Genomic DNA, 19,909 nt, shown 5'->3' with positions numbered 1-19,909 from the left:
TCATACTGTGTATTTTCCTTCTCATGGAATATATCCATTTTTCCTGTACTTGATTCAAACCTTATGGGATATTTTCTTGCACACACAGGCAGATGAGCAGTAACTACTACACCTTCCACATTTATGGTCCTGAGAAGAATGGGCCAGGGAGGAGGAAACTGTGAGAGTATTTAGCAACACCTAAATCATGGGTTTTGAAAAACACCAATAGGTAGTTCCTGAAGCCTATTCCAATAAAATAAAGAACCCCAAAAAGCTGTAGTGTGAATGCTTTAGACAAATGAGCATAATACTTTGCCAAAGAAAGGTGGAAAATGAGTGATAGAGAGGGAAATAAAAGATATTAGGTGTTGTGAAAATCCTGTACACACACAAACACACACACACATACTATGTTAAAACTTGCAGGAATATGAGTGGACATAAATGTTCACTCTTAGGTCAACTCATAAAACCTTATATTTTTATTCATATGCAGCATCCAGCGAATAACATATGGATTTATATAAACAAACATTCATGTGGCCACAGTAAAACATGTAGATAGGAGAATAAGAATAGCCAAATATAAGAGGAAGTTGGGGACCAAATGCAAGTAGTAGACATGAGATATGAAACATGATATAAATCTAAATGTTTTTATAGTTACAATTCTGTCACAGAAATTTTGGGTTGGATACGGGTAGAAATAGTATATTTAAAAAAGACATAATATAGCAATAGTCTTTTCACAGCCAGTGCTCTGGGAGGTTTTTGTCTCACTTCCTCCAAGGTTCACATCACTGTGTACTACCACTAAGACAATAGTAGTCAGCCTCATCCTCAGCCAGTGCGTTAGTTATGGTCAGAAAGGCTGAGTTGGAGGAGCTGTCAAGGGAGCCTGAGAATCTATCAGGAACCCCTGTTGGCCTCTTATCATCTCTATATATCACAAGAGCTGGGGGTCTTCCCAAGTGCTGCTGGTACCAGCTCACATAGCTGTCTCCAATGTTACCACTGCTGCGCTTGCAGGAGAGGGAGACTCTGCTCCCTAGTGATCCTGACACAGATTTTGGCTGAGTCAGCACAAACTGGGCATATGACCCTGCCAGAAGAAAACAAGAAAGTCAGTAAGGAAAAAGCAACTCCATTCACAAAGAAGACTGTTCCCCAAATATCACATGCAACAATGAGTACTGTGTCAGAATTCCTTAAACCCATGCACCTGCTAAATGAAGAAGGAAGACAAGGAACAGTGGAGCCCAAGTGAAGACACCCATAGTGAAGATCACCTTCCTGATCAATGGACAAAGTATAGTTAGGCACCCCTATTTATCTGTCCCTAGTATTCTCATTGCATGGTGTGTCTATGCAAATACCCCTCTTCGGTGTAGTATACAAGTCGCTCTTTTCATTTCAGATAGAGCCTGACTGAGAAATGGAGAGACTACACTTAGGGAGGATGTGGGCTCCACCAAGTGGCAGTAAAGACAAAACTGAAAATGAAGGGGAAACAGCAGAGGAACTGGGGAGCACTAGGCATGTGGCCAGCCTAGACTCCCCAAAGTGACCATGTTCTGCCATCTGGTATATGCCTGCTAAGCTGCCCTCTGCCAACACTGTGAGACCATTTGAGTACTCCCATAGTGACTATCTGGATTCTGGATAGAACATGAATTGTCACTTCATGCAATTCTATAAATGTCTTTTCTCTCAAGATCAACCCATCACTACTCCCATATGTTTAGTCAAAGTATGCAAAAACATTATGCCAGAGTTGAGCATTGCTTGTTATTCTTTTTTAAAAATTCACCTTGAATCAATATTTTAGCTCCATCCCTTGTCACCTCCAAGTCCCACCTTCCCTCTCTCTCCCTTATCCTTCCCTATTTCTCAGAAAATGAAAGCCCTTTCCCATCAACCCAAGTTATCAAGGCACCTCAGACCTGAACATGTCCTCTTCCCTTGTGTGCTCACAATGCAGTCCCACCTAGGGGAAGTGAACAAGAACTGACAAAAGAGTCCACACTGACAGCCCACACTGCCCTATTAGAGGACCCAAATGAAGCTTGACATTGTTCAGTGCCTACAAGGTCCATGGTTGGTATTTCAGTTTAAGCCAGCACATTTGGATCTTGGTTAGTAGACTTTGTTGATATTTTTATGAAGTTCCTAGCACCTCCAGATCATTTCCCCCTTCCCTCACTTTTACATAAGGCTCCCTATGCATCCTACAATGTTTGGCTGTGAGTCTCAGTATCTGTTTCCAAGCGCTACATGGTGAAGCCTCTCCGAATGACAACACTGCTAGGCTGTTGTCTGCAAAAATAGAAGAGCATTGTTAATAATGTAACTGGTTGCCTCTCTCTCACAAGGTGAGGATTTGGCTTGGCCACACATTAGTTGAACATTCCCTCAAGCTCTGGTCTATCTGCACTATCTTTAACCATAAACATTTTGTAGACAGGGTAAATTGTGTATCAAAGTTTTTCTTTTTAAAGGTAGATTGTTCTTCTCCTTCTACCAGGAAACTTATCTATTTAGAAAGTGTCCTCTTCAGTCTCTATTGCCTACTTTACTAGGAGTCTCTCCTAGAGTAGCCTCTAGCTTCTCCCAGAGATACTCTCACCCACAGCTGCTCTTTACAGTCCTTCTGCTCTCCCCCCCTACTCTCTGAGATCTACCCTCACATCTCTCTACACTCTCTCTTACTTTGTCCTGTTTCTTTTTAAAATTATTTTATTTTAAATCAGAAAGGAACAAGATACCAATATACAGAAAGAGTAGATACAGAAAAATATGACTCAGGTTACCTAGGTCAAATTTATAAGAGAAACTGATAACCAATGCAGTATTACTCTATAAAACATAATATTCCTATGGCAATGGATTCTGAATAAAACAACTTAGAAGCACCATAAAACAAAAATCTCAAAATTGTAGAATAAGTAGCTTCAAACAACTCCAAGAGGAAATGAACAGTTGCCAGAATGAGAACCACAAAACATGGATGGTTGTATGAAGTTAGGAAAGCAATTCAAGGTATAAAATAGAATTTGATAAAGTAATATACTTTCCTAAGAAAATAAAATATCATACCCAAGATACCTATCCAGGCAGTTCTGGCCCATCCTTTGTTCTCTAGGGTCAAGCCTGGTGAATTTGCCTAACACTCCCCTCAGTTCAACTTTCTCAACTTGACATACTTAGCCAATATTGCACGTTTAGTGTTCTTGACTAATCTGGCCAACCCTGCCTGCTTCTCAACCTACCTATAGAATACAACCATGACCCACTGGCATTAACACACAGGTTCCTCCTTTGCTATATCCAAACCTCCACCGAGGCCAATCTCATACCTCACTTATTTCTAGTGTCTAGACTGTGAAGCTGCATTGTCTTCCATGAAAAATCCACCCCCAACCCACCATATCTATCCTGTGTCCCATATCCAAGGTTCCTGCTCAGCATGAGCATATATGTGTGTGCTGCAAGCAATTCCTACTTTACTTTAAGGACACATCCTGCCACTCTTCCACACTATACATTACTCCAATGTCACATTCAACCTTTCTGTCTAGGCATATCTATCATGATATTTCAACTGAGGACCAGGAGATACATACTGTACAGCATCCCAGTCATTGATACACAGTTTACTTCATTCTCCACAAATGATTTCCTACCTATATGCTCAACCAGTTTACATATCTTATCCTCTGTAGTAGTGACTTATTTAAATGAAATGTGTAAGTAACAAAAGAGTCCACACGCACATATCTAATTGTAAAATATCTCAACAGAGAAGTGTTGAAACTAACCAATGCCAGAAACCGATGAAACTAGCAGGTATTTACAGAATATTTCACCCAGTCATAAATAACCTAAATCTTCCTCAGCTCTCATGGTGCTTTTCCCAAAATTTACCAAATACTTAGACACAAATCAAATCCCAAAGATATATGTAAAAAGATATCTTGCATCCTATCTGACCATATTTTAACTGTGGATAAAAATTGGATATCACAAACACCAGAAAAATGGAAAATATTCAAAATCATTGTAATTGAATGGCTCATTACTGCATGAAGAAGGGTCCGGACAATACTGCAATTGTTTTAACAATTGTCAAATCAAATAACCACAAAAACATAAAATGACCAAATTTAGAGATAAAACAAGTGCAGTATTAAGAAACAAGTTAAAATCTCTTAGAGTTTTATTTTTATAAAACTGTTTCCCAACTTTTTTCTTAATCCAGCTATCACAGGAATAATTGAGACTCTTTTGTATTTGTTTACTAATAAGCATTTCAACATCATAATGTTGAATAATGCAGCTTTTATTCTTTTCTTAACCTTCTAAGCTAATCTGTTTTCATCCCAGTATAAATCCCAAGATACTTGCACTTTGTAGTTTTTCTGATGTAGCTCCTTCTCCTTATGTCTCTTAGAGGTCTTTTTTGGATCAAACCTCTACTTCGTAGGTTAAATCCCTCTCCTATGGCTGACAAGAAGTCCAGCCTATTCTCTCCCCTGCTCAGTGACTGGTTATAAGCTGCTTTATGACATTTCAGAGGACAATTTGGGAGCAGAGATTATTCAACACTGAGACAAGAGATTCTCAGAACAAGGCTTGCAACCAGTTATGGGAGATATAGAAATCACCTTATGCATGATACCTACAACAGCGTCTTTTAGTCTAATAAAATGCAATTTCCCTTGCAATAACAAAATATGTGTAATAATAACAATTATGAAAATTATTATATAATATGTACACATGTATATGTAGCTCTCTTGGATAAGGTATTCTTCTGTCTATCAAATTCTTTCACACTGAATAATTTAAGTTTAACTGTGAAACTATAATTATCTAGTCTTTTATCACATCAGAGATGTGAGAAGGAATAAATATTACCTAAATATGTAGGAACTGCAGGCAAGCAGCTTCCAAAATATAACAATGATGGATTTCAAGACAGTCTCCCAAATTCTCCCATAACTTTGTAGCATCATCATGAGCCTTCTGTCCCATAATATTTGAAAGACTTTTATGTGAAGCAGAAAATATAAAGGACTTAGCTACCTTGTCCTTGCAAAGCTTGTCAGTCAACTCTCCTCCATCCAGTTTGTATAGTTTCAGGCAGTATTTTGTCAGTAATTGATATGAAGGTATTTTCTCACTCAGTGGCTACGTGACACATAAGAATCTATTTATGCCCTTTGGTACAAAACAGGCGTGTAGCCAGGACTGGAAACTTGTCATTGTAAGAAAAAAAGCCTTGTTAATAAAATATCTGTAAATGCCACATTCTATAGATCTCTGTGGTTTTTGAAGACCATCTATATCTGAATTGTTTATTTCTAGCTGATTTTTACCTGCCAACCTAATGTTTGCATTTTTATAATTAACTAAACTAGTACCTAACATGACTATGAGATTGATTGCCTCACTACTAATATGCATTTCATAATTACTCTATAGTCTTGGTAATTGAGGCTTTCAAAAAGACTAGAATTTAATTTGCAGGTGTATTAATTATATAGGTACAGTGCCTTAGAATGGTTCAACCAAATATAATCTTGTATATTTTGGATTTTGAATATTCTTTGGTCTAAGAGTAGATCAATAATCTATGCTTTTAATTCCCATTTCTAAAACCGACAGCTTTAAAACAATACCTAACATCTATCAATCATAGAACGATAAAAAATCATCCAGGTCCTCTTGGGAATAGGTCATTGTTTACTTAAATTGCCTCCTACATATTTGGGATGTATTTTCTTTTGGGGTGGTAGCAAAATTGGCATATTGTCCAGTCTTAATAAAGATTGCTGTAACTTTTATTGTCCAGAGTCTTTCAGATGACAAATTTCAGAATTTAGCTGTGGTCCTGACTATGATGCTGGATGATTATCCAGGATTCACATTTTTGAGGAAGCATTGTCACTGAAGCCATCTCTGAGGTAGGATCACCTAAGCAACTTGCCTTGTAGTATTTTTTTTGTGTCTTGTCTGCTTGTTCTGCAAAATCTATAAAATTTCAAATGTTTGATAATGTGTATATTAATATATGTATGAGCTGTTCACTAACCATTGTTCATCTGAAGATGATTCTTTAAAAACATTTTTTTCCATAGGATAACAAGTCCTGAGATATTTGTAGCCAGAGATATATTGGTAACACATAGTTGAATTCGTGGGTGGAGACATTTTTATTTCTCAAGTTAGTCTCAGAGCTGCTCCCATGTGAAAAGATCAACAAATTATGTTCCCTGTATAGTGTATTCCCCTTGATTTCTTTCTTTCTTTCTTTCTTTTTGTCTTCAGCCAAGGTCTTCAGGAGGCCTCCACCTGTCCAATCTGATTTCCATCATTTTGGATGGAATACATATATTTTTGTTTCCTGTTCATACAAGATCGTATTCTCTTCCCCAGTGCAATACATTTATGGTATTCCTTTTCAGGGGTTAGGATTTCTATATGCAGGTTTAGTTCAGCAGTCCTTTCTAAAGTCAAGTGTGCCTTAGCAAGTGTGCTACTTGTCTCATTTTAAAAAATTAAAATCATTTTCCAAGATGGTGGCTTCTATCACACAATATATCTGATCTACTGCAAGGAGACCAGGAACCTGACTGCATCCACAGACTGCATATACTGGAGAACACTAAGTGACTGGTGTCCCTCACACTTCAGACCACAGAGAGGCCTTGCTCCAGGCCAACCAACAGCTCATAGAGGTCCTGAACCCACTCCCAAGACTCTAGAGTGGAACTCAGCTGTGGATGTCAGCCAGTCTTTATATCCCAAACTCTGTGTGTGAGACAGTGGAACACTAGAGTTCCTGGCCAGAAGAAGTCTAACGGAAATGAGTGAGCCTGTCTTCATACACCCTCACACACACCACATGCCAATGTACGGAGGGCCCCAGGGGACCACGGGGAAGCCCAGGCATCTGAGAACATATTGTTGAGCCACAGTGCATGTGGTCTGAACAGGACCAGACTGGAGCCATGGCAGGCCAACCATGCAAAATTTGGCAGATAGAACCTAGCCTAGCCAGTCCCTATGGGCCAGGAGGTTCTTCCACATTCTTGAGAGAAACTGGACTGCCCTCAAGGGGTTTGGATGCTGGTATGAAGATAAGCCACAACTTACTGGGACAGCTCTGGGCAGGAACATGAACTATGAGGCCACAAAGAGGCCCATGTTGCCCAGCCACAGTGTGCTTGGGTTGAATGGGACAAGACCTGTGCCTGGCTACCGGCTGTGGTAGAAGAAGCTTGCAAAATTGGGCAGATAAAGCCTGGCCTAGCTAGTCTACACAACCAGGCAGGGTCTCTCATGCTCTTTGGAGACCCTGAACAGCCCTAAGTGGTGGGGTCAGAAAACTAAAAAGCAGCCCCAACACAGCTGCACTGAAATACCTCAGTAGCACAAATGGGACCTGGTATTATCCTAACTCTACTGACCCATTTGTGAGCCTAAGGTGTAGAACAAAATCTCCTGGAGTGGAAACCAGGTCACCTGTCTGTTCCAGGGAAGAACTCTCTGGTACCCACAGGCAAAAGCATGTGACCTATACTCACTCACCAACTATCCACTCTTTTCCATCAGTGAAGGACACCAGAAGCTGCCTCCCAACATCAGAGACATCAAGATGACTAAAGAACTGTGTAAGAAGGCAAACAACAAAATCCAAAACAATTTGGCATCTGTAGATGCCAGCTGTCCCAAAGAAAGCAACCGTGAGAACTCATACACAGTCCAAGTACAAGAAAATGACCTCAAATCCTTATTAATGAAGATGGTAATGGAAGAAATGAATAAATTTTGTAAACGAATGCAAGAAGATGCAACCAAACAGGTTGAAGATAACAGAGGCCTATAGCGAGACACTGAAAGAAATTCAGGTAAGTACAAATAAACAGGTGAAGGAAATCAATAAAAAAGTTCAAGACGTAAATATGAAAATGGAAACCATGATAAAGGCACAGACAGAAGAACCTGGAATGAGAAACCTCAGCGAAGAAAGCAAGCAACATAGAGGTGAGCTTCTCTAGCAGATTCCAAGAAATGAAGGAACGAATCTTGGGACTAGAAGATACAATCATAGAACTTGAAGCAACCATCAAACGGATTGCTAAATCTGAAAAATTTGTGACACAAAACATTCAAGAAATCAAGGAAACCATGAGAAGATGAAACCTGAGAATAGTAGGGATTGAGGAAAGAGAAGACGTCCAATTCCAAGGACCACAAAATATCTTCAAGAAAATGATAGAATTTTTCCCAATTTAAAGAAAGAAATGCACATAAACATGCAAGAAGCCTACAGAACACCAAATATAATAGACAAGAAAAGATAGTCCCACCACACAATAATCAAAAGAAAAAATATACAGAACAAAGAAAAATGTTAAAAACAGCAAGAGAAAAAGGTAAAGTAACATATAATGGCAAACCTATCAGAATTACACCCAATTTCTCAGCAGAGACTAGAAAGGTCAGAAAGGCCTGAACTTAAGTCCTGAAAGCTCTAAGAGACCACAGATGCCAGGTCAGACTACTATACCCAGAAAAATTATCAGTAACCATTGAGGAGAAAATAAGATATTCCATTACAAAAAAACCCAACAAGAAAAACAACCCTCCAAAACAAACAAACAAACATACATACAAACAAACAAAACAAACCACCTCAAACAGTATCTATCCACAAATCCAGACTTATAGAAGTTACTAGAAGGAAACCTCCAAACCCAAGTGACAAGGTAAAACTCAAATTACATGGGGAAAAAGATAACTACCCCACTGCAAAAACATAACCACACAAACACTCTACTGCAACCAATATAAAAAACATGGGAGCTAACATTCACTGGTCATTAATAACCCTCACCATCACTAGTCTCAATTCACCAATAGAAGAGCACAGACTATCTAAATAAATGCGCAAACAGGACCCAACATTCTTCTGTATTCAAGAAATGCATCTCAGCCACAAGGGTAGACATTGCCTCAGGGTAAAAGCCTGGAAAAGTATGCCAAGCAAATGGACACAAGTATCAAGCTGGTGTAGCCATTGTAATATCTAATGAAATAGACTTCCAACCAAAATTAATCAAAAGGGATGAAGATAGTCACTTCATACTCATCAAAGTAAAACTCAACCAAGAGGATGTCACAATTCTAAACAACTGTGCTCCCAATATAAGAGCACCAACATTTGTAAATGAACTATTAACAAAGCTTAAACCACACATCAATCCCCACACATTAATAGTGGGGGAGTCCAATATCCCACTTTTACCAAAGGACAGGTCATCAAACAGAAACTAAACTGAGAAATAAGGACACTAGCCAATGTTATGAATCAAGTGGATCTAACATATCTACATAACTTTTCATCCAAACACAAAGGATTATACCTTTCTCTCAGCACCCCATGGAACTTTTTCCAAAAATGATCATATAGTAGGTCAAAAAGCAAGGCTCAACAGATTCAAGTAGATTGAAATAATACTTTGTATCCTAAGAGATGACAATGGTCTAAGGCTGGACTTAAACAGGAACAGAAATAACAAACAGCCTATAATTACATGGAAACCAAACAACTCTCTAATTAATGACACCTGGGTAAGGGAAGGAATAACAAAAGTAATTAATCACTTCCTAAAATTCATTGAAAATGAAAGAACAACATACCTAAATTTATGGGACACATGGAAAGCAGCGCTAACAGGAAAATTCATAGCACTGAATGCCTTTTTAAAGAAATCAGAAGCATCCCATATAAGCAACTTAATGAGATATCTGGAAGGCATAAAAGAGAAGCTGGAACATCCAAGAGGAGTAGAATCTGTAAATAATCAATCTCAGGGTTGTAATTAATAAATTAGAAATAAAGAGAACAATTCACAGAATAAACAAAACCAGGAGCTGGTTCGTTGACAAAAATAAAAAAAAATAGACAAACCATTAGCCAAACTACCTAAAAGGCAGAGAGGCACTACACAAATTAACATAATTTGAAATGAAAAGGTGACATAAAAACAGACACTGAAATACAAAGAATCAGAAGATTCTACTTTAAAGGCATATATGCCACAAATTTTGACAATCTAAGGGAAATGGACAATTTTATTGATTGATTCCACTTGCTAAAATTGAATCAAGATCAGATAAACAAATTAAATAGTCCTACTTCTTCTACAGAAATAAAAGGAGTTGTTAATAATCCTCCAACCAAAAAAGCCCAGGCCAGATGGTTTCAGCACAGAATTCTACCAGATCACCAAAGGTGAACTAATACTAACACTCTTCAAGCTACCAGATAGAAATGGATAGAACATTACCAAATTCATTCTATGAGGCTACAGTCATGTTGATACCTAAACCTCATGTAGACACTGTCAACAGAACAAAGTGACAACCTACAGAGTGGGAAAAGATCTTCACCAATCCTACATTTGAAAAAAGTCTAAAATCAAAAAATATAAAGAACCCAAGAAATTAAATACCACCAAACCAAATAACCCAATTTAGAAATGGGGCTCAGAACTAATAAAAAAATTCTCAACAGAGGGATATCAAATGGCTGAAAAACATTTAAAGGAGTGCTCTGTATCTTAGTCATCAGAGAAATGGAAATCAAAATGATCTTGAGATTCCATCTTATATCCATCAGAATGGTTAAGATCAAAAACTCAAGTGACAGCACATGCTGGCAAGTATGTGGAGAAAGAGGAACACTCCTTCATTGCTTGTGGGAGTGCAAACTTGTTCAACCACTTTGGAAATCTATCTTGTGCTTTTTCAAAAAACTGGAAATAGGACTTCCTCAAGACCCAGCTATTCCCCTCCTTGGAATAAACCCTGAATATGTTCTGCTATATAATGATTATGGTTGTTGTCTCTCATCATAACAAGGCATCTTCTGAGACAGCTCCAAAGAAAGCGTCGAATATCGACTGTTCCAGAATTCAGACTGTCCCACAATGGACTCTAATTAAGGCTGGAATTTTTCAACATTTAGAAACTGGACCACAAGTGCAATACTTAGCTTGTTTAACCATTTTCCCCAATTTTATTTTTGTCCCTATAAATGTGATTTATTCTGAGTCAGCCAGAGGAAACCTTAAGAGAATGATGTACCATTTTCCTTGAGGTGGGTTGGGTAGGTTTTTGGTTGTTTTTTGGGCTATAGTGGGTTATTTTCAATGGGAGTTGGGTATAAGATATTATTGGTCTTGTTTAAAGAGAAAACAAGGTTGGACTCAGGGATGTTTATTTTCCTTTATAATTTATTCTTACATTTAGATATAGGGGTTGAAAAGAAAGAAGGGGGATATAGAAAAATATAGGGAAGTTTAAACAAAAGTAGATTAATGAATGTACTCCTCAACTTAATGGCTTATTTGTTACTCACAAGGTTATTTTTAATTTGCTGGCATAGAATTTTGTATATAGATGCAAAATAAATGTAATTTTAGGTACAGTGGTATTGTTTTCAAGTTAAAAATTATTCTTTACACACTTTATATATATTTCTACTGTAATATACAGAATCGTTCTTATATAACTCAATTATAATATAAGGTATACTTACAATATATTGACAGTGTTATTGCAAGATGTTTAGGATAAGTTATACAAATTAATTGTTAGTTGATCCAATCAGGGTCATATTCAACTACTACTCTATTTTTATCAGAAGAATATACATCTTAGGTGCAACAGATAGAGATGATACTGTAGAAAGCTAAGGTAAAATAGTAAGAAAAGTCTTCAAAATGCCAGAGACATACAGAATATGTCATTTAAAGATATTTTTATTATTTTACATATTCATTGACAATGAGATATGTTTACTCCTGGCAATCCCATGCCTACCTCCTAGAGGATGATGAGCACCAAAGAACCTCCTTATGGAGATGGCTTCAGCCACTGGGAAAAATGTCTTCATTTTCTACCACAGACAGAATTCTGCCTGAAAAAAGGCAAGCCTGGATGGAAGCAGAGTCAATGGCCAAACTCTGCCAAGAAAGGGTAAGCAAGTCCTCAATAGTTCGTACCTCATATATATCTGTCAGATATATTGGTCCTGACAGTTGATTATGATCTTCTAACATTATAGGGAATTTAGGATGACTCTTCGGGCTACAGATTTTCTCTGTCATCTTCTCATTTGGGAACTGCTAACCCTGCATGCCTTGTCTACTCAGGTAATTAATTGTCTTCCTTCTCAAGTCTCTGATGGGGTTGAACACCAGATAAGTTTTACAATTAAGCTTATTTGTTTAGGGGTTAAGTTGTTTTTAGGTCTAGATAGATGTCTTAAGTTTATAATGACTAGATATGATAGACACTGAATTACATTCAGAATTTTGGATGGACTAAGATAGGAAAGGTTTCCATCCAGGCTGCCAAATACAAATAGACTAAATACTATGAATGGAACATTTATATAATTCTTGATTATTTCATGGTTATTCTTATTGTAGGTGGTTTATGGAATGTACATACAATACTATAATAATATAAATATATATGGTACAATATAAAATATTTAAAAATAAAAAATTTAAAATTGATAAATAATTATTTAGCATATTTATGGGATATATTTTATTCAACTTTTCTTCTATGACCAATTTTTAAAATTATTGTTAGTCACCTACATTACCCTGATGCCTAAACCACACAAAAACCAACAATAAGAAAAAATATAAAGCAGTTCTGCTTATGAAATTAGATGCAAACATTCTCAATAAAATACCTGCAAAATGAGTATAATAACACATCAAAGAGATCATCCACCATGGTCAAGTAGGCTTCATGCCAGATATGCAAAGATATTTCATCATTCAAAAAATCAATAAACATATTCTAGGACCTAAACAAACTGAAAGACAGAAACCACATGATCAGTTTTTAGATAAAAATGACCTTTGAGAAAATTCAACAAACTTTCATGATAAAAGTCCAAAAGAGTGAAAAAATCAAGGGCCATAGTAAAGATAAGCACACTACATTTTATCTTATATGTATATTCGGTGTTAAGATTTCCTTACACATGCCTCAAGACCCACAACCAGAAAGTATTTAGAGAAGAGTCCTTGGAATACACAGATTTAAATGCGTTGTTGCCACCAAATTCTTCCCTTCAGAAGTTAAGGAATCCCCCTTAAGTGGAGATAGAAAGGTAAGAGGCAGATGGGATAGAGGACACCAGGAGAACAAAGCCCTATGAATCAACCAAGCAAAGTTCATATAAACTCAAAGAGAAGAACATAGCCAGCATATAGCCTACACTGGTCTGTAGCAGGTCTTTTGCATCTATATTATAGATTTCAGCACAGTATTATTATGGGAATGTTGAGTATATGAATTAGAGTGTCTCTAATTCTTGGGTTTGCTTTTGAGGCACTTTTCTTTCTCTTGGGTTACCTTGTGCATTGAGATGTGATAATTTTTCTTTATCTTATAATTTATTTTGTCATGTTTGGTTTTTATCCCTTTGAAGCCTGTACTTTTATAATGAGAGACAGAAAAGGCGTGGATCTGGAATTGATGAGAGGTGATAGAGACTTAGAGGCTTAGAAAGAGGGTAGAATGTAATTAGGATATATTACGAGAAAAGACGCTATTTTTGTGATAAAAGTAGATGTGCTACACTCCATATAGTCACAAGTTCATTGTGTAATGAACTCAGAGGAAGGGAAGGAACTCCTAAGGAATGGGAAATGGATGATATAGTTATGTAGAAACAATGTAATTATAGTGAGAGGAAGAATCAGACCAGTGATTAATGAAGGGAATAGAAGGAGAAAAAGCTAAAACTAAACTTCATTTGCAGGGATAGATGAAAACATACTACAGTAAGAAATCAAAAAAATATTTATGTATACACAAGATATCTTAATGAAAACACCAAATAACTGGGTAGATGAAGTTCTAATGAGGCTTCTCTTGTCACAAGTCAGACTTTAAAATACCAGGAATGCTTTATATCATTGATTAGTTGATGAAAGGAGCCCTAGGTAAACCTCATGACTCAAAATAAGTCAGGCTATTGGTTGCTGTTCACAAATAGATGTTAATGCCCTATTCCAAAAAACAACACTTACATATCTCATAAAACACAGAGAACCTACTTAGATCCTCCACCACTATTAGGGTACATGGTACAAAAACGTGCCCTGCATGATACTGAAGAAGAAAGCTAAACCTCATCCCAGCTACAAATCATGCAGCTATAATGGTGAACTGTCTGTATGTTAAGCTGGTACAATTGTGGCATAAAATTTGTGGTATTAATCAAGAACTATCTGAATGAATGTGGGCCTATTCCAGGAGAAGGAACCCATGCCTGACCCAGAATATGTGTCCTAGAATCCAAGACAACCTAGGTCATGGATCAAGGGGAAAATCAAACACTGCTTTTCTCAGAAAGGAAAGTAGCAATATAATAATTTCTAACGACATTTTGTAATACCCACTGTTCAGTGTTTTACACATCCATTGTCAGAGAAAGTTCATTCTGCAGTAGAAGATACTAAGAAAGATATTGAAACTGAACAACACGTAGAGAGGGAGAAATGGTATCTCTCTAGCAAACTATAGAACTGTGGCTAGGGGATGGAAAGGGTCTAAGAGACACTAAGGAAAAAGTGACTTCCACACAAAAAAGGACTGATGTGCATATGGCTTCCCAGTGATTGTAACAGCACACATAGAATCTGCAAAAACTCAAGACAGATGAGGTTCCAGTGCAGAGAGTAGTACTGGAAATGAGACTTCATCCTCAATTCAGATGATATTTCCATCTCTCTCTGTCTCTGTGTCTGTCTCTCTCTCTGTCTCTCCATCAAACACACACACACACACAAACACACACATCTTTGTTGTTCAATGACTTCCTACTGTGTTCGTAAATCATAATCTAAGTTCAGGCCACATACTCAGAAATAGGTAACCGACACACATGCACACACATACACGCACACTCACACACACACACTCAATGTTATTTTTTGAGATTTTTTTTCACATAATGTTTGTTTGTTTGTGTGTGTGTGTGTGTGTGTGTGTGTGTGTTCTACTGTTCCCATTTATATATAAATCACACTTATAATTAAGTGGTTTTTCTGGAATATGTAGCTAAATCCTTATTCAACATTCTCATGCAGGTTTCCTCATTAGACACAGACACCATTCACAAAATTTCTGATGTCCTTGTTTATAACTGTTGTGGATGCTGAATCATTGTCACTGAATTTTAAACAAGCTCAATATCAATTACTTAAAGGATAAATTCTTCCTTCCTGGCTTGAGAGACAGAACAAGCAACATCTGTCCTCATCTGAATGCAGCAGATATATTTTTCAACCAAGAAATATCAGAATCAAGCAAACATCTATTCCCAGGATTAATGACATTGATGAGGAATGGATCATACAGAGATCTCTTCTTGTAAAAGGAGCACATTGTAACACCATTATTCATGTTCTGAACATGAATGCAAATAGTTCTGACAGTGAGCTGTTCATTTTGTTATATCACCATTTGACAACCCAGACCCTCTGCTTTTTCTTTCCAAGACTACTCAGCTCTATGTTGATGCTATTGAAGTTTCTTTGAAGAGTTAGCTTGGGGTCATTCATCATGACTGTACAGCCTTCAGAGTCATGTCAACATTTTCTCAGATGTCCACAGTCTAAATACTGAGAATAGTCTTTATTATGAAACACAATGATCCAGATAAGAAGGGAATGCTCTAAACCAGATATCAGGAAGAATTCTGCTCTAAATGGAAACTAGTAGATATGAAATCCAGGGCAAAGACAATAATGGGTCTATGACAAAGGGTGTCCAGGGTGCTTGAGGCCAAAAAAGTGTCAAGTTGCTGGGCTCAGTATGGTCAGGCAGGAAGAATGTGGCTTGAGTAGGCATAGAAACCTAGATGGCAACTACCACTTTGTGCCAACAAACCCAAGGAAAACTTTCCCTGCTGGAGGACATGTGTGACAGGAACACCTTGGGAATTGAGTCTGTGACACTAGTGTCTCCAAGAAAGGATAGATTCATTACTTATTAATCTTACTTTTATTGCTTATATTATTCCTAAATATTTTGTTTATTAGTGTGTAATTTTTCTCCTGGATTTGCTATTTTCCTTTATTTTTTTTTATTCAAAATATTTCCTGTTTGTTTTCTAAATAGAGAGAAGTGGGCCATGCCATGTGATACATAGTGAGGTGAGAAGGATTTTGGAAGAGCTGAGGGAATTGGAAATGAGGGATGGGAAACTACATTTTAAAAGTATTGTATAAAACCATTTTATTTTCAATAAAATATAATTAATTAAAATAATATTGAAAAATTTAAACAAGTGGCACTAAGAACATAGCATTAAAGCATCAAAAATTAACAAGACAATGACTATAGTTAAAACACATGTCACTAGTAGCTTTAAGTCTCAGTAGTCTCAATTTTCCAAATCAAAGACAGAGAATGAATGTATTGGTAAATAAAATCCACATGCAAGCTGTGTGCAAGAAATACTTATTAGCTGCAAAGATAGGGTCTGATTAAGTATAAAAAGTAGGAAAAAGATCACTATAATCAAAGAAGATCAGGAGTAAAGCCAGCATTACTCTTCTCTTAATGAAAAATATAGAAATAAAACTAAAACTAAAAAGAAGAGATAAAGGCACATACTGCATTCTAATAGATAACAAAGATGATATTATCATCCTAAAATTGTATGCACCAATCCTTATGGAGCCCAATTTCATGAAGAAAATAATATAATAATCGCTTTCAAGAACCTGATAACAAATAGAAGCTAATTCCAATAACCTACTTTCCAAATAGACAGCTCTTCTGAACAAAAGAAGAAAAAATGATCATTGCATTAAAATATATCATACATCAGCCAATTCCACTTGCAAAGTTTGTGGTAAGGACTCTGCGTCTCTTAACTTTCATTCATCTATATATCAACATCAAACTCCCTACTTCTCTTTGGAAAGTAAGTACTTTCTCTACTTAAAACCTGGCTGAGAAAGTCACCGCACCTCAGACAGCTTCCCACAGCACAGAGCCTCTCACAGTGCTGAAAGCCATAAGAATTCTGCAGACCATCTTGTAGCATACATTCACCACACATATGGGTTATTAAGAGTGAGCCATGCAGGGATGGGCCTTCTCTATAGGACTGTCTTTTTAAAATGATTTCTTTCACTTTTAGAAGGTATAGTGCATGCTTTGTTAAGTTTCATGCCTTTAACCATGGTGTTTGCTCTCTGCAGCTGGACTGATTACACAGTCATAGACTATTACTCCAACCAATCAAATCTTACAATTAAAACCGATCCTCCCTTTCAAATTGTTCCCCTGCTTCTCTACTATTATATTCTCTTTCATCTATGTATCTCTAATCTCTCTTCTTCTAAATTACAAAACCTCCCCACAGTTGACCACCTCACAGGATAGCTGCTTTCTAACCATGTGGTTTAATGTCCTAGAGTCTCCAACATTTCATGGGTATTGGACTTCTGATCTTTCAACAGCAATCACCACATGAGCAATATGGATGTCCAATATGGAAGACCAAAGCAATATATATATATATATATATATATATATATATATATATATATATATATATATGCACACACACATATATGTATATATATACATATATATATTACATATATATGTGTGTATGTATATATATGCATATATATACACACACACACACAAACATATATGTGTTTTTCTATTTCTGTGTAAATTTATGTGTTTTTATTTTTTATGCAATAATCAAAGTGATCTTAAGAACTAACCAATGCAGGGTTTTACTGCCCATATATGATTTCCTATAAGAATTCATCCAGATGTTTACCAGAGAGTGGAATCATCTTACTTTCATCCTTTGATCATTTAGCACAGTTAGGTCTTCTCTATGTCTTTCGGTTTCACTTCCATTTTGATCCAAAAGCGATCTTTTTGTTTATTCTTCATGAAATGATTACATCAGTATATATATTTTCTTGTAATTAATTGTATGTTTGAGTTATATATTTCCATTCTTTATATTATTTCTTCAATTAATTCATAGTGATTTTGTTAATCTTCCTATGAAGAATTAATAATTTATATTTATATCAGAGAGACAGGAAAGGTATCAGAAAGGGGAAATTTATAAAATAATGTGTAAGTACCCAGAAATAGATTATTAGAAGAAAATAAATTAATATTAATTCAGTGTGATTGCTTTTCTTAGCAGTTGGGGCAGAAACTCAAGGATATAAAAGCTCATATTTATACCTTAGTGACATGAGTAAGAGTCAAAGCCAGGGTTCTTAACAGATTACAAGTGGAGTCTTGGAGTGAATATAGAGGAAATTATGATTTCACAACCTCAATAGCAGTGCCTTTCAAAAAGACATAACATAGCAATAGTTTTTTCACAAATGGTTTCAGAGCCAGTGCTCTGGGAGGTTTTTGTCTCACTTCCTCCAAGGTTCACATCACCGTGTAAAGCCACTATCATAAGACTGACAAAAGTAGTCACCCTCATCCTCAGACTCTGAATTAGTGATGGTTAGTAAGGCTGAGTTGGAGGAGCTGTCAATGGAGCCTGAGAATCGATCAGGAACCCCAGACGGTCTGTTTTTATTATCATAGATCAAAAGGGTTGGGGGTCTTCCCATGTGCTGCTGGTACCAGTGCACATATCTACTTCCAATGTTACCACTGCTGCGCTTGCAGGAGAGGGAGACTGTGCTTCCTAGTGATCCTGACACCGATTTTGGCTGAGTCAGCACAAACTGGGCATAAGACCCTGTAAGGAGAAAATAATAAAAGTCAGTAAAAATAAAGCAATCTCATTCACAAGGTAGACTATGCTCCAAACATTCCAAGCAACAAAGAGTACTGTCCCAGAATTCCTTAAACCTATTCACCTGTTAAGTGATGAAGGAAGAGAAGGATTACTGGAGCCAAAGTCATAGTGAAGACAATCAGGTTTGCCTTCCTGAGTCCACTGTTGAGATTATAGCTAGGCACCCCTTTTTATCTGTTGCTAGGATTTTAGTTGCATGCTGTCTTCATGCAAATACCCTCTACTGTGTACTATACAGCTCCCTCTTTTCATTTCAGATATAATCAGACTGAGAAATGGAAAGACTAGACATGGGGAGGATGTGGGCTCCACCAAGTGGCAGGACAGAAAAAACTGAAAATTAAGGAGAAACAGGAGAGGAACTAGGGAGCACTGTGCAGGTGTTTGGCCATGACTTCCCAATTTAACCATCTGGTATATGACTGCTAAGTTGCCCTCTATCAACAGTGAGAACACTTAAGGATTCACATAGTGGCTATCTGCATTCTGAATGGAACATGAATTGCCCCTTCATGTAATTCTGTAAATGTCAACTAAAGCCATGGGTAACACTGTGTGCTTTTGCAACACAGGATCAGTGGTTATTGTGAGAGGTGCTGTCTTGTTTTACACTAGAAATGCAGTGATTATACTAGTGGTCATTTCTAGGTAAGAATCCATTAGAACATTGTAATTAATAGTGTAAGTCAGCACTCAGCTATGCTTGATATTCCTCCAAAGTGTGTGAGGTGGTTTCAAACATCCACGTTAGACAATTCAGAACCAGCTGTCTTTACAGCTCAAGGGGATTGGATATCCCATTTTTGCCTCGTAAGGTAAACAGATGTTATAGATTAAAACAATTCATCAGTTTTAAATCAGATAATGAGTAAATAAAATGTTATAATTAACAGCCAGTGTTGGGATTCTAGAAGTATCTCTGTGATATCCCTATAGATTTTCCATGCAGCACCCCAACACCAAGGGAGAAGGAAAATCTTCCTCTTAGTGAATATCTAACCATGAACTGAA

At 36.9% G+C, this 19,909-nt stretch overlaps 1 long non-coding RNA gene and 1 gene segment (V, D, J or C); both read right to left on the bottom strand.

The window, feature by feature from the left end:
• The window catches only part of LOC311609387 (immunoglobulin lambda constant 6-like), a 463,931-nt gene that overhangs the window by 208,230 nt on the left and 235,792 nt on the right, over positions 1-19,909 (bottom strand).
• LOC311609390 lies at positions 984-19,089 on the bottom strand. The gene is made up of 2 exons (XR_014783373.1): positions 18,960-19,089; positions 984-1,084 (listed from the first exon to the last, which is right to left on the bottom strand). It is a non-coding gene; the product is annotated as an uncharacterized lncRNA (long non-coding RNA).

The sequence above is a fragment of the Acomys minous genome (genome assembly GCF_964271855.1).
Source record: "Acomys minous genome assembly, chromosome: 11".
Taxonomy (NCBI): Eukaryota; Metazoa; Chordata; class Mammalia; order Rodentia; family Muridae; genus Acomys; species Acomys minous.
The sequence above is the reverse complement of the archived record's forward strand: the minus strand, read 5'-3'. Positions and strand labels throughout refer to the sequence as shown.